Here is a 15690-nt window from a genome sequence, read left to right on the forward strand (position 1 = left end):
GTCTTCACAGATGTAGTTTCTCACAGAAGGGACTCACATCTGGAGAGGCATCTGGATCACTACTATGGCCTTCCATAGTCTCAACATAGATCATGCACGTCTACAGGTCTTGGATGTGGTATGAAAGCACAGCGCAGGCTCTGAGTGCAGACATGCATGTCAGCTCCTTTAAAGCTAGAGCCCTCTTGATTTCCTTTCCTTCTACAAAAGCCAGAGCTTGGGAGTCTTACTCTCTGTTATCTCTTGGATTTGTTTGTTTTGGTTTGCTAGGGCAAGTAGGCTACTTCCTCCGGGAATTTCCAGTTTTTTTTTTTTTTTTTTAAGTTGGAGAATTCTCCCCTTCCTTCTTCTATAGGCAGTGCCTTCTTTCCTGTCCTCTCCTTCACTCATGTCCAACATAGCTAGATTTTTGTTTTGTTTTTCCAAAGAGAAAAAAGTGGTTGATTCCAGCACACCCAAATAAAAGCTGCGAGCTTAGCACCATGACATGGTTCTCAGCCTCCAGGTCACAGTTTTGGCAAATGGCTGTGTCCTCTTAACTGTCACCCCCATGGCACTCTTCCTTGTCTTTCATCAGACACTTGACATTTCCTGGCTTTGGAATAGCCTGCGTTGATTAAAATGGGAAGAAAACCAGTCATTCTTCTACACTGAACTTGGAGGGGGCACATTTTAGAGTCTGTACACAGGAGAAGGAAGTTGCCATCTCTGCAGGGATTTCTCAGGAGAGGTAAGCTGGTCTAGGATAGAGATGACTCAGGAGGAAAGCTATGAGATTCCCTTTGGAGTCAACTCATTATGGCGATTTCCCCTTTTGGGCTACAACAAAACAATCCCAATTTAGCTTACAAAGTCTGCTGAACTCAAGTGTTGGACATAGTGAACGAACCTTCAGTTAAACATCACCGTAGATAATACAGGCACAGGGTGTTTTGGAGAGGAGGCTGAATAACAGTCTGTAGCTGTGTAATAAACATGGATCAAAAGCAACTAAGGGAGGAAAAGGTTTATTCCAGCAAAAAGGTTACATTTCATCATTGAGGGACGCCAAGGTAGGAATGGAGTTCAAGGCAGGGGACTTGAAGCAAAATCCTACCTACTGCTTTGTTCCTAGGCTCATGTCCATCTGCCCTTCTTCCACATGTATGTATGTCCACATACACAGAGATGCCACTATCCACAGTGGGCTGTGCCTTCCTATGCTAATTAGTGACCAAGAAAATGTCTCACAGACTTGACTGCCATCCAATCTGATGAAGACAATTGAAGTTTCCTCTTCCCAAGTGTGTCAAGTATACAAGAAAGGTTAGCCACCACAAAGAATGACTGGGTATATATAACTTTCCACCTGTCTCTGTCTTTCCTACTCCCTCTCTCTGCCTACGTATTTGTCTATAAACTCTCTATGCATTCTCTCTCCACCTTTCACCTGTCTGTCATCTTCTGTTATGCTGCTGTTTTCCATTTTCTCAGTTTCCCTGTTGGAGCAATACAGCACTCTGACCAAAGTAACTTAAGGACAAAATGTCTTTCCTCTTATAGGCTCATCTTACTAATTAATAACTCTCTGGCTTGTAGTTTCAGACATAGTCCATCATGGTGGGGATGTCAAGGCAACAGGAGATTGAAGCAGCTGGTTGCATTATGTGCTCTGTCAGAGGGAGAGAGCTATGAGAAGTCATGCTCAACGGACTCTATTTTCTACAAGCAGGATTGCTAGCCCAGAGAATGGTGTCACTCACAGTTAAGATGGGCCACCCCATATCAATGAACACAAGACAGTCCTCCACAGGTATGCCTATAGACCAACTTCTAGGTGAGTTTAGACACTATCAAGTTGATAATTAACACCAATCTTCATACCAGTTTATCTATTTGATCTATAGGTTTGCTTCTTATTGTGATAACATTGCCTTTTCTTTCATTCTCTCTCTCTCTCTTTGATTCTTTCTTTCTTTCTTTCTTTCTTTCTTTCTTTCTTTCTTTCTTTCTTTCTTTCTTTCTTTCTTTCTTTCTTTCTTTCCTTCTGAAACAAGGTTTCTCTGTGTAGCCCTGGCTGTCCTGGAACTTACTCTATAGACCAGGCTAGTCTCAAAGTCAGAGACTCACCTCCTGCCTGTGCCTCCCGAGTACTGGGATTAAAAGCGCACACCACCACTGCCCAGATAATCCACCACACACACCATATTTTGTATATTCAGTCCCTTGGTGATGGGTGTTGGGGTGTCTGCACCTTCATCAGTGCTTAAGTTCCTACCTTCACATTGAGGCACGCATCCAGAATCAGGAGCCAGGCTCACATGAGAGTTATATGTTGAGCTTTTTGAGGCATTGCCAAACTGCTTATCACAGTTCACCATTACATTTCACAGGGAGGGACATGGCACCCAGAGAGGCTAAGCCCAAGGTCACACAGAGCTGGCTACTGAAGAGAGCTATTCAGATTAGGTCCTTGTGTCTGGGTTGCGCTTCTGCCAGCTGTCCATTACTACGGACTTTCTCCCCCACCCGCAACGGTGATTCAGATATTCCAGCTTGGAGTTGAGAACTTAAGACTCTGTAGTCTATTTCATTTCTTCTACAGATATTGCAAAAGCAGTTTCCAAAATCTTAGCTAACCCGATTCCTTCCCATAAGTCAGAAATGGGGGTCGTTTTAAATGGTTTGTCTCATGACAACAACCATTCGGTCACCAAACTTTTCCCAGCAGCTTTTGGTGGCTGTTGTCAAGACAGGCTGAGCTGAGGTGACTCAGCTACTTTCTGGCCCCCTTTCCTTCCTTATTCTGTGCGGTCACATACAGCTAGATGGGCAGAGCAAAAGATATTTCCTATGCCTGTGAAGTTGAATTTGGACCCCCCCACCCCCACCCCCCTGCTATATCACAGACCTGACCCTTCATGTCCATCTGCCTCAACAACTTGCCTTCTAGGGGACCAGTAGCCATTTACCTCTGCCCTCTAAACAAGGACCTGAAGGTCAGCTGTTGATCACGATAGTCAGAATGACTGAACCACCAACTCTCTCCTAAGAGTGTTTATACATAGCGCCTGGCTTCTGACACTGGAATGGAAGACATAAGGTAGGACGCCCCAAGCTGGCGCATCAGGCTTGAATTGGGAAGGCTGCCAGCCTCCCACATTGCTCCTGGAGTTATGCCTCTTCCCCACAGGGCTTCCGGATTTGGCAGTAGCTGAGAGGATGGAGTCCTGCTTGTTGGGCCAGGAGGAAATTAGTTTTTCATGGGAGTGAGAATCACTAACTTAAAACACTTCTAGCCAAGGGACGCTTGGAAACCGAGGCCTAGTGAGGGGATGAGGTGGGGTGTTTCTGGGGATGGGGAAGGGACCTCAATAAACAGGCATTCCTCAAGCGCATGCGTGGAAGCAGGAAGCCTTCTTCGTAGTTGTAGTTCCACAGTTGTCCACTAGATGACGGGGGAACTCCGCTCATGGCGTTTCAGCGCTGCAGAGCCTCTAGGCTGGAAGCAGCTGGATTGGTTTGATGAAGCCTTTACAGTCTTCACAAGATAGCTGACATTTAAAGCATTCTGCATGAATATGCAGTGAAAAGTTGAGGTCCTAATAAACTGAATGGAATGTGTAGGAAAGCCCCAAGGACTCTTTCTGGCCTGTACAAGAGATCAGTGTCAGGGTGTTGAAAATGGGGTATGTTGGGGGCGTGTGCTAACTCCTGTTCAAAGGCAGTCTTCAGGTCTAACTGGTGGTTTAGTTGTTCATCGCAGTGGATGTTTTCTATGACATGCACTAAGCTGTGTGCAGTAGCAACAGTAATAAAATCATCCCCTGTCTTTGAAGAGCTTGCATCCATCCTACAGGGACTCTGATAACAACTTAGATAAGAAAAATAACCTGTATGCCAGATGAGGCATATAACAAATACCATGAGGACATCAGGCGGGAGTGGAGGGATGTACCTTTAAATTCATGGTCCCAAAGACCTCCTGGGATAGATGACATTTCATTAAGACCTGAAGGTTTGATGATCAAGCCTTGAAAACCTTAGGGGAGAGACTTCCTGTCAGAGGGTATAGTACTGTAGCAGCCCTGAGAAGGCAGCCAGGCTGGATACTGGGCTGAGTGGGGCTGGAGAGCAGGATATGAGTCAGAGAGAGAGGCTGGGGTGAAAAGGAGGATTTTAAAAATGATTTTTCTTAGCATATATTAATTGTACATTATGACGGTTTCACCATGCCAGTCTCTACATAAACATAATACTTTTTGTCCGTATTTACTCTCTGTTACCCTTGTCTGTCTCCTTCAACTCCCAATAATAATTTTCATCTTCTTAATTACTTTCCGCTTTTACTTTCACACTTATTTTGACTTAATTTCAGGTATTTGCAGTTATTACAGTGACTGGTCTACTGAAGAATGCGTTTCTCGAGAAAAGCAGGACTTTAAAGCAGAAGGATGAAACTAAACCTTGTAGGAGAGAGGGTTACAGCCAGTGCCCTACCAAAACAGCACCCAGCCATATTAGCACCCTCCCAAAACAGCACCGAGTGAGCACCCAGCCAGGCCAGCACCCAGTCAGTCCAGCACCTAGCCAGGCCAGCACCCAGCCAGGCCAGCACCCAGCCAGGCCAGCGCCCAGCCAGGCTTTCTTAGCGTTTTTTCCAGCCCGTGCTTGATATTGTTTGCTGCCCAGGGGACAAAAGGCACACCAGCTTCCTGCCTGCCCACCTTCCATCCACTAGGTGGCACTGCTGAGCTGGGCTTTGAAGGCTGGTACAGCATTGATGGAAATAGCGAGAGTGGGGTGGACAGGATAATCAGCCAGGGGACCAAGCTGGCATTTGACAGGTGCCTCTGTGTCTCTTTTTGGAGTCATAGAAACTGATTTTATCATTTCCCTGATGCCCTGCCTTTGGCCTAGGTGCAGTTTCCATGACTTTTGCCTTACAGCAGATAGAGGGCTGGAGTCAGAGGCCAAGTGAGTTTTTATTTTTTAGGGAGTTTTAAGCACGACAACACATGTTATGCAACTTGAAAAAAAAACAAGATTAGAAAAGAAAAACTGCTTTCTTGCCCCCCCCCACCTCTATCACCTCTCCCACTTACTGGCCTCTGGCATCTTCCCAAGATGAGAAATGAGAAACTTGTATATCTCCTGGTTTCCAGATGAGAGACCAGATTATTTTTCTACCACTGGAATATAAAATTAATTTATTGCCTCTGTTAAATTTGATTTAAAAATTCTCAGGGTCTTTTACACACACACACACACACACACACACACACACACACACAGAGCTACTCCACAGACCCAGCATTGGGTTTCAGGGACTGTTCACTGTAGTGTTGATTTTCAGTAATTCTTTTGAGACTTCCCAATTATTTCCAGAGGACAAACTCATGCTGTGTGTATAAGGATCTCATCATCATCAACAATAACAACAAACTTCATGGCTGGAAGGGATCTGATGTGTTCATCTTTGGAAGGGAAGATGTTCAGAGGCTGTTTGAGAAACTGATGACGCTTTCTCAGGGGGTGCTGTGAGGCAGGGGGACAGGGAGACCTTTGGGTCAACAGAGGGTCTGGCTACCCACTTTTCTTTCTCTGATTGGCTCTTGATACATCAGCTTCCTGGTAGGTGCTATAAAGAGAAACATCAAACAACAAATACAGCTTCAGAAGCAGAATCCATGACTCTGAGTATGGGAATGGCTTGTTTCCAGGGTCTACAAAGCTGCTTGTCTGTCTCCGTCATCAGAGATGGTTATGCAGTGAGATGACCCCCTCCTCTGGCCCTCAGCTTCTGGGTCAGTCTGTGTCTGATAAGTCCACTACACATATCACTGGTGAGATTCCCTCTGCCGCCCCCCACCCCCAGCCATGATTCTGACTAGCCCTGGATAACATACTGACAGTCAGAAACATGATTTTTTAAAATATGATTTCACATGTTTTAATAGAAATGAAGGCGTTTCTGAACTAAGACAAGGACGAGGCCTGATGATTTTTGAACGGGACATCCCCATTTGTGTTTCTCAGACAGGGCCTTCCTCTACAGCTGCCATCAGACTTACTGCGGTTCTCCTGCTTTGGGCTCCTGAGGGCGAGGATTGCAGATGTGACTCACTGTGCTCAGTTGTTATGTATTTATTTGGGGTGTGTGTGTATACTTGTTCATGTGTGTGTACATGTGCTTGCGTGTGGGGTGTGTGTGTGTGTGTGTATACATGTGGAGGCCAGAGGACAGCTTCAAGTGTTGTTCCTCAGGTACCATATCTTGGGATAAAGTCTGTCATTGGCTTGACTCTTTCCAAGTAGACTAGGTTGGCTGGTGAGCCCCAGGGACCCCCCCCCCCCAATGGAACACAGTTTTTTCCTCCCACAGGGAAGGCACTTTACCAACGGAACTATTTCCCTAGTGTTTGTTTACTTTAAAAGATTTTTTTATGTAAATGAAGATGTTAAGATCCAAGAAGATATCTAAGTAAGAATATGAACCTTTTTTTTTTTTTAATACTTTGAGACTTCTTTTGTGTGCACGGTGATCTTTTCCTTATTCTTTTTAGTATTCTGCTTTGGTTTGGCAGTGGGCACTGCCATCAGACACTATATGTGTGGTCCACAATGCCCTGGCCAATGACATTGGTGCTCAGGTCAGGGTCAATAGGTATGCCTTTGTTTATGGAAAGACTTTATGGATATGTGTTTGTCATTCACATGGACATGACAGTTACTTCATGTTGTCCTTGATAGAGTGTTTATCTTACTTTATTTTCCTGTTATGATAAAAGTACTCTGACAGAAGCAACTTAAGTGAGAAAGGCTCTATGTTAGCTCACAGCGGCAGGGGCTGACTCAACATGATGAAGTCACAGAGGCAGATGCTCAACGTAGCTGGTTATACTGTAGCTACAACCAAGGAGCAGAGACTCATATGAATGTCTGTGCTTAGCTCAAGTTCTCCTTCTTTTATGCACCCACAGAAGAGTGCTATCCATGGTAGATGAGCCTTCCTACTTCAGTTCACCTAATCAAGATAATCCCATCACAGGCAAGTTCAGAGGTCTTTCACAGGCAAGTTCAGAGGTGATTCTAGATCTCCTCTAATTGATAATTTAGAGTAACCACCACAGTATTGCCAATAAGCAAGGCAGGGTGGCTGCTCTTCAGGCATGGGGAAAAACCAACATTTTCTTAATGAACCATCGTGGCTATTCCATCCTTTATTATTGAATTTTATGGAAATTGAGACTCCATGGGACTACAAGAGACTGACTGCCCTATGCCAGGAATCCTATTTTTTAATGGCAACATCCCAGCACTAGTCCAAAGGAGCCTTCTCCACTAGCAGTAGAGAAATCAAGACCAGTGGAGGACCTCGTCTTAGACGTCTTGGCTAGCTTTAGAGTCTTTTTTTTTTTTTTTTTTTTTTTGGTTTTTCGAGACAGGGTTTCTCTGAGTAGCCCTGGCTGTCCTGGAACTCACTCTGTAGACCAGGCTAGCCTCGAACTCTCGAACTCAGAAATCCGCCTGCCTCTGCCTCCCAAGTGCTGGGATTAAAGGCGTGCGCCACCACCGCCCGGCCATAGCTTTAGAGTCTTAATCCAACAATGAAGTGTGATATTTGGAGAATGTCTCCTCTGTGGGACCTTAATGGACCCCTGCCAGCTCATAACTGACTTCCTCCAAAGAGTCTTAAACATGGAGATACAACCAACTCATTTATACTTTCTCTCCATGGATGGAGCAATGACTGCAAATGGTTCAAACTAAGCAAAGGAATATGGCTCAGTTATAAGACGATGTATTGGGATTCTCCAGAATGGTGGTCCTCATTAATGCTGTGACCCTTTAACACAGTTTCATGTGTTGTGGTGACCCCAACCATAAAATTATTTATTTACTTGCTGCCTCAAAACAGTTATGTGTTTCAATGCAAGTATAGAATGTGCAGAATATCTGATGTGCAACTCTTGTGAAAAGGTCATTGGATCCCAAAAGGGTTGTGCCCCCCAGGTCGAGAACTTCTGCTCTAGAGGTATGGACAGATACAATGAATATGCATCATAAAGGGTATCTGTTAGCTTGACTTATCCGCAGGGGTTAGGTAGTTTGTTAATGGCTGGCTGCATGTAGGAGAGGCTGAGAACCTTTTAGCTTTCAGATACGAAGCGGAATGCTTCAGCATTCTCAGTCTGGCCTCAAGCTGCTGGTCTCCAATCCATATTCGGAGGCTGAACATGATCTTTGGGATGTTGGTGGCAGCACACCAGGAGAGCCAGATTCATCAGCAGGGCAGGTGGCCTAGTCATTCAGTGTTTTGCCTTTATGAAGGTCCCACCCACTCTGGGGAAGGAGCTTCCTCCCTCAGTTACTTCTTCCTGGAAAGTCACCGGCAGACCCCACCTGAGGCACATCTCCCAGGTGATCCTAGATCCAGTCAGGCTCACCTATCACCGACATCTCAGAAGATAAGAAACCAATGGCAATCTTTGCAGGCGTGTGTCAGCACTTCTTCAGGCCTACACAGTACACGAAGCCTTCTGCATGCTCTGGCTTCTTGCTGTTCTTGACTATCATGTGAGTTAGGTAGTACACTTGGGACCATTTATTTAAAAGGGTCCAAGTGAGTCTCAGGGCAGTTAGGAACCTTTTGGCTGCTGGGAAAGAAAGCCAGGTCTGCTTAGCCCAATTCATGTTTGTAAATTGATTTTGTTATACTTCCTTTTGTGAGATTTGTTTTTTTAATTTTGTGTGTAGTTTGCTGTGTGTGTTGTGTGTGTGTGTGTATGTCTGTGTGCTCATGTAGTGAGTATGTGTGCATGTACATGAATATGCATGTGGAGAACAGAGGTTAATGTTAGGGTGATGTCTTCTATTGCTGTGATAAGATACCATGACCAAGGCAATGGGGGCTTATAGTTTCAGAGGGTGAGTTCAAGACCATCATGGTAGGAAGCGTAGCAGCAGGAAGGCAGGGAAGGTGTTGGAGCCATAGCTGAGAGCTTACATCTGTAAACAGCAACAGAGACAGAGTTAACTAGGAGTGGAGTGGGTTTTGGAAACCCCAAAGCCTTCCCTTCACTGGTGACCCACTTTCTCCAACAAGGCCACACCTCTGAATCCTTACCCCTGGGGTCCAAGCATTCAAGAATATAAGCCTATAGCAATTCTCATTCAAACTACCAGAGTCACCGAACTCAGAGCGCGTTGATTGGCTAGTGGTTCTGGGGACTCTCCTGTTTTCACTTCCCAGAGTAGGGTTCAGATTTGAACCACCACACCTGGCTTTTTACATTAGCACTGGGGACCTGGACTCAGGCTCTCAGGTATTTGTGGTAGGTATTTTATCAATTGAGCCACATCTGCAGCTTCCTTTATGAGCTATTGACATAATCATTATACAGGGAGGGTGTGAGGATTGACTTGGGGTCTGACTAGTGTGGATTCTAGCATGTCTAACTAAGAAACCCATCTCTATGTGAAGCCTACTAACTTATGTGTGGCTGTTGACGTGGTGTAGGTGGAAGCAGAATGCAGAGGGCCTAGAATTCTTAACCCCCTTACTTTACGGAATGACATGTATCCCCACATCTAGGATCCATCAATGAACAAAGAGACCACCTTTCTGTTCATCCTCTCATCGCCCCAGGGAATCAAGTTAAAAATCAAATCCTGAACCCAGCAATATTCTTAGTCATCACCACCAAGGGCTGTAGACCATTAGGTTATATCAAGCCTTCGACAGGTCACTGATTTCTTAATTAGCAGCTTGTGACTCATTGCTGGAGGAGCAGGAAGCCGCTTGTGACCCTGTGCTGTCCTAATTGCCAATTGAGCTGCTCTCACGGGCTTGCTCTGTGTATTTTGAAAACCTAATACTGCCACCAGCAATTTCACGATCACGCAGGCAACTTCTAAACATCTTTAAAGATGTCACCTCCCTGTGTTATTTCATCTAATGAGACCGGAGGGCAAGACAACCGTGTCTTCTTCCTTCAGAACTCTGTCTGGATCCTTCGCTGTCTGCCTTATTGCCACCGGGGCTGTGTTCATCTAGTCTCTGTTTCCTTGAAATGTCTTCTTGAATTTTAAGCAATTTATTTTTACCTCACTCACAGACATAGAGAGCTTCAGATGACAGGCGATGCAGTTTGGGACAAGAGGACTTTGTATCAAAGTCCTTCCCCACAGAGGGAGCTGATCTTGGTGTGAGCATCAGGACACATGTGCTGTATTCTGTCCTTGTGAGCGTCAAGTGTGTGGAGTTTCTGGGAAAGCAAGTGTAGACAATTCGAGAAAGATCAATCTAAGAAGACCATTTTTCTGTGTGTAGGGCATTTATTTTTTTTTTTATTATTTTTTTTTTTTTGGTTTGGTTTTTCGAGACAAGGTTTCTCTGTGTAGCCCTGGCTATCCTGGAACTCACTCTGTAGACCAGGCTAGCCCCGAACTCTCGAACTCAGAAATCCGCCTGCCTCTGCCTCCCAAGTGCTGGGATTAAAGGCGTGCGCCACCACCGCCCGGCGTGTAGGGCATTTATAATCAAATATGGAGGAAAGAAGTATACAAACACATACAAGGTAGGAGAGAACGATCATCTGGAGGTGCTTACTCTTGTGGGGAGTGTTGTCAGATTGACAGAATCTAGTTTCACCTGGTTGGATTAATTGCTGTGGGAAGAACTGTCTTTGCTGTGGGCAGGACCATTCCTTGGACAGTGGGTTCTAGACTGCATAACTGAGAAAACTGAGCACTGGCGTTCACTCATTTCCCTCTGTTGCCTGATTAGATTTCATGTGACCACCTGCTTCAGGTTCCTGCTGCCTCCTTTGCCTTGCCATGGTGGATGGCTGCTTGAAGCAAACCCCACCCTTCCTCGAGTCACTTGACGCCCTGTGCTGTGCTAATTGTCAGTTGAGCCACTCTCATGGGCTCGCTTGAAAACCTGACACTGGGTATTCTGTCATAGCAATGGAAAAATGAACTAACACTTCCACCAAATTTCTATATAAACTAGCGTACACACACACACACACACACACACACACACACACACACTTTCATGTATGTCATTTCTACATACGAATGTGCATTTCCCCTCTGTCATCCTCTCCACCTTTCCTTGCCACAGCTCAGTCACTCATGTGGCTCCACACACCTTCCTCTCTCCATTACTTCCTCATCACTGCATTCATTGCTCAGTCTCCTTTGCTGTCATCTAGCTTGCCATCCTTAAATGATAAGGTCACCAGACCTGTCTCAGCCTCTCTGCCTCCCTCTTAGAATTCACTTGTTCCTTTGAATCATTTCTCTGACTCAACTAAAGTATGACTATTTTTGCGTTAAAGTACTTATCCTTTAACTCTAGATGTGACAGTTTTTACTTAGGTGTATATTTACATGGCCGTCATATAAATCTTGCAGAAGAGTCCCAGCATGACCCTCTCAGCATGGGCTGAGATTCTTCAGGGAATTCTTTCCTTCTGACCTCCTTCACAATTGCTTTGTTTCCAGTTTCCACGTAAATGAAATCATGTAGGGTGTATTCTTTTATGTTTACTTTCTTTCATTGGATCTTATGTCTTTGAGATGCACCCAAGTTAGGTATATCAGTAGCTTGCTTTTTAAAAAAAAAGTTTTATTTTATATGTATGGGTGTTTGCTTGTATGTATGTATGTATGTATGCATGTATGTGTACCATATGTGTGCTTGATGTCCAAGGAGACCAGAAGAGGGTGTTGGATCCCCTAGAACTGGAGTTATACATGGTTGTTATGCCATATGGATTCTGGGAAACACACCAGGTACTCTGAAAGAGTAGCCAGTGCTCTTAACCCTTGAGTCATCTCTCCAGCCCCTCATTTTCTCTTTTTAGTATTTATTATTTATTTACATTTCAAGTGTTGTCTCCCTTCCTGGTCCCCCCACTATGAGTCCCCCACCCCACCCCTCTCTCCTTGCCTCTAAGAGCGTGCTCACTTACCCATCCACCTACTCCCTCTTCATCCCTCTAGCACCTCCCTTCTCTGGGGCATCAAGCTTCCACAGGACCAAGCACATCCCCTCCCACTGAGGCTAGACAAGGCAGTCCTCTGTTATATATGTAGCAGGGGCCACGGACCACCACCTCTTTGGTTGGTGGCTTAATCCCTGGGAGTTCTGCGGGGTCTGGTTAGTCAATACTGTTGTTCTTCCTACAGAGTGGTAATCCCCTTTAGCTCTTTCAGCCCTTCCCCTAACTCTTCCAGAGCAGACTCTGGGCTCAGTCCAATGGTTGGCTGTAAGTATCTGTATTGTCTCAGTCAAGTACTGGTAGGGCCTCTCAGAAGACAGCCATGCCAGGCTCTGGTCTGCAAGCACATCTTGGCATTAGCAATAGTGTTGGGGTTTGCTGTCTGCAGATGGGATGGATCCCAAGTTGGGGCAGTCTCTGGATAGCCTTTCCTTTCCATTTTTTGTCCCCAAATTTCCTTTGGACAGGACAAATTCTGGGTCAAAAAATTTGAGATGGGTGAGTGGCCCCATTCCTCAACTGGGGACCATGTCTATCTACTGGAGGTGGTTTCTTCAGGTTCCATCTCCTCTCTGTAGGACATTTCTGCTAATGTCATCCCCGTTGGGTCTTGAGAGCCTCTGACATCCCTAGTGTCTGAGACAGCTTCTAAGACATGGTCTAAGCAGGGTCTCATGACTCTAGAGGAAGAGGGGAAAGACAGAGAAATATCTCTAACATCAAACCTGCTGATGCTAATGGTTTGGGGATTCCAAAGAGGCTGAGGATTTTAAGGTGGTTTTCTGGTCTGTACAGGTCAAAATACCACTAGAATTGTTTTCAACCAGGAGGAAACTTTGGAGTCAAGCAGTACTTTATATTGGGGAATGTGGATTTCCCTGGAGAGAACATTGTCCACATTAGGTCCACATCATATGTCTTGACCAGCTTGAACTTGAATGAGCTAGTGCTCCTCAGACTTTTCAATCCCTGGAAAGAGTTGGTGGTTTGAGGGCGCACTAGGCATTCAGACGGTATAAGTGCCATACCTTAAATGCATTTAACAGCTCCTTTTATGATCTTGTGACTTATAAATATGAATGGATTAGAAATGTCCTGCCACTGGATAGCTTCTAAAGCCAAAGGAAGAGTATACCTTTTATATAGAGTTGTTTGGGAAATCTCTTGGTAAGATAACTTTTATACCAGAAAAACTTGGAAATCATCTCAGCATTTCACACCTCAGCCTGTGCTTACAGAATCATCGGCATGTGACATATAAGGAGACGAGGTTCTTCGTGATGAAGCACTTACAGTAGGAGCCTCTTTGCAGCTAATGGGAAGGCAGCACTGGGAGCTGGGTATCCTGATCCCAGGAGCTCGGGGGCTCCTCCGTCAGGTCCTGTATGGACAACTTCCCCCCACCCCCTTCCCAGACAGGTCTTTACAGTTCAGCTTTCTCTCTTAGACATGACACCTCCCCTTAACTGCTGAAGACTGTAGTACTCAAACTAGAGACGTGACAAATGTCGAAGAGCAGAAATTCGAATTTAAAAGCAAAGCTTTACTGTAAACACAAGGATGGGATTGCTTTTAGAGATTCTATATGCGAATGATTGGAAAGGGCTGCTTGTTCACAGGCTGTCAGAACGCAGTTCAAGAATGGAGTCCTGTGAGGAAAATGCCAAGGAAACAAGACAAGAGTCTTGTAACCTCAGTTTCTTAAAAATCATGGAACATGGTCTTGTGCCCCTCCCAGGTGTAGCAGATAGGAGTTCGTTTACTTCAGATTATTCATTACATCTGGATATAGTTATTTGTTTATATGCCTCTATGGAGAAACAAGTTTTTGCCATGTGCAGCTTGTTCTTGTAACTGCACACTTCATTCGTGTGATTCTTCTTAACTCTGAGGGTATAAATTGTCTGATGCTCTAAATAAAGTCGGCTGTTGCATGGGGCTTTAGTCCACCTCATTTATCAACTCCATTCTCCCATGTCCACTCCCCTCTAGAGTGGTAGACAACAGGCAACTTAACCTGTAATTTCTCAGAGCCTCCTCTGTACCTAGTCCATGCATTCAAAGGAACAACCTTTGACCCACATCTCTGCACCCCACCCCATGCCAGCTTCTGGCAACCACCAGCCTACACTTTGGATTTGACCTTTAAAAGATTCCATTTACAAGTGTGATCCTGCAATCTTTGTCTTTCTCTTTCCGAATTCTTTTGCTTAGCACAATGCTCTCCAGGTTTATCCCCATTCTCCCAGAAGGCAAAATTTCCTTCCTTTTCAAGGCTGAATAATATTCACTGCATACGTGTGTATTCACTGCATATGTGTGTATGTACCTATGCATTTCTCATTTTTTTTTGTACACGTTTCACTGATGCCTCAATCAATTCTATATTTTTGCTGTAGTGAATAACTCTACAAAGGACAGGAGAGTGGCTATTTCTCTGAGGTACCGACTTTATTCCTTTTGAGGACATACGGATGCTATGATAACAAGTTGAAAGAAGTGTTAGCCAACTTGATTGTTGTATCCCAGAATATGCATATGTTATAACTTCGTAGATGCTTTAAACAGACACCATTTTGTCGATTCGACTTCAATAAAGCTAGGGAAAAGCGAGTATATGGAGCACTTGACTTGTTCTCTGTCTGAGTTCTGTCTCAATCTAGTCCACTAAAAGTGCTCCCTAGCTCCCAAAGTTTACTCCTCTTATGGAAGCCATTAGTCTTCCCTGTCCAACATGGCTGCTGTTCCAGGATTCTCTGCAATGTTCAAAAAGCTTCTTAAGACAATTCCTCACCCAGCTCCTGCTGTTCTTCTGCCTGTCATGAAAAGTGTCCTGGGCTGTGGCTGTCAAGCTGGAATGAGGGGAACCTCTGTGTCCTAGACTCCCTGCTTTTCCCTATGTGACTAAGAGTGTGAGAAATGGCAGAGAGGCTCTTACCTTTTCCCTTTGTGCCTGAGAGGTGAGGAAGGCAACCTGCCCTCAGCTTTACCTGTAGAACTGGATCACTTCAGTCTTTTATACTAAACAGTTCACAAAGCAAACTTTTGTAAACAGAGCTGGAGAAGGGAGGGGGGGAGGGAAGAAAGATAAAATACACAGCACAAGGTTAAGTCCTGAATGCAGAATTTCTGGTTCTGTGATTCTCTTTTGGCGGTCATTTAAGAGATTAAAAATAAAGAAAAGGCCTTTGCTACAAGATTAAAGGGAATTTCTCACACAAAATTAAAGCTTGGATAAAGGAGGCAATATTGTAGGCTGGTCTTTCTTCTCTCATGGATTCTATTCTGAGCATCTCTGAACTAAGGAACCAAGAGGATAACCTACTGGATCTCTCCCCCTTTCAAAGCCTGTTTTTGCCTGTGACTCTAGGACAAAGGAGGAATCCAGAGGCTGCCTGCTCGGCCAGTGGGGGACACTTCAGTGATAATCATTTTATGACCTGAAGCAAGCCAGGCGCTCACAAAAACAACTCACATGTACAACTGATCAACTGTGATTTTCTGTCTCTGTGATTTTCCTCTGTTCTCCATGATAGATAGATGTGTTTGTCATTCGGGAAATTTGACCTCTGAGAATTGCAGTCTAGGACCGGTAAGGAGTTCAGAAGCCATGGCAACATGACCTTCAAGGGGATTAGGCTGTATTTTGATCAGAAAGGAATACTGTAAGACTTGTTTACGGCTTGGGGCTCCA

The sequence above is a fragment of the Grammomys surdaster genome, unplaced genomic scaffold, assembly GCF_004785775.1.
Source record: "Grammomys surdaster isolate TR1022 unplaced genomic scaffold, NIH_TR_1.0 126546, whole genome shotgun sequence".
NCBI classification, from domain to species: Eukaryota; Metazoa; Chordata; class Mammalia; order Rodentia; family Muridae; genus Grammomys; species Grammomys surdaster.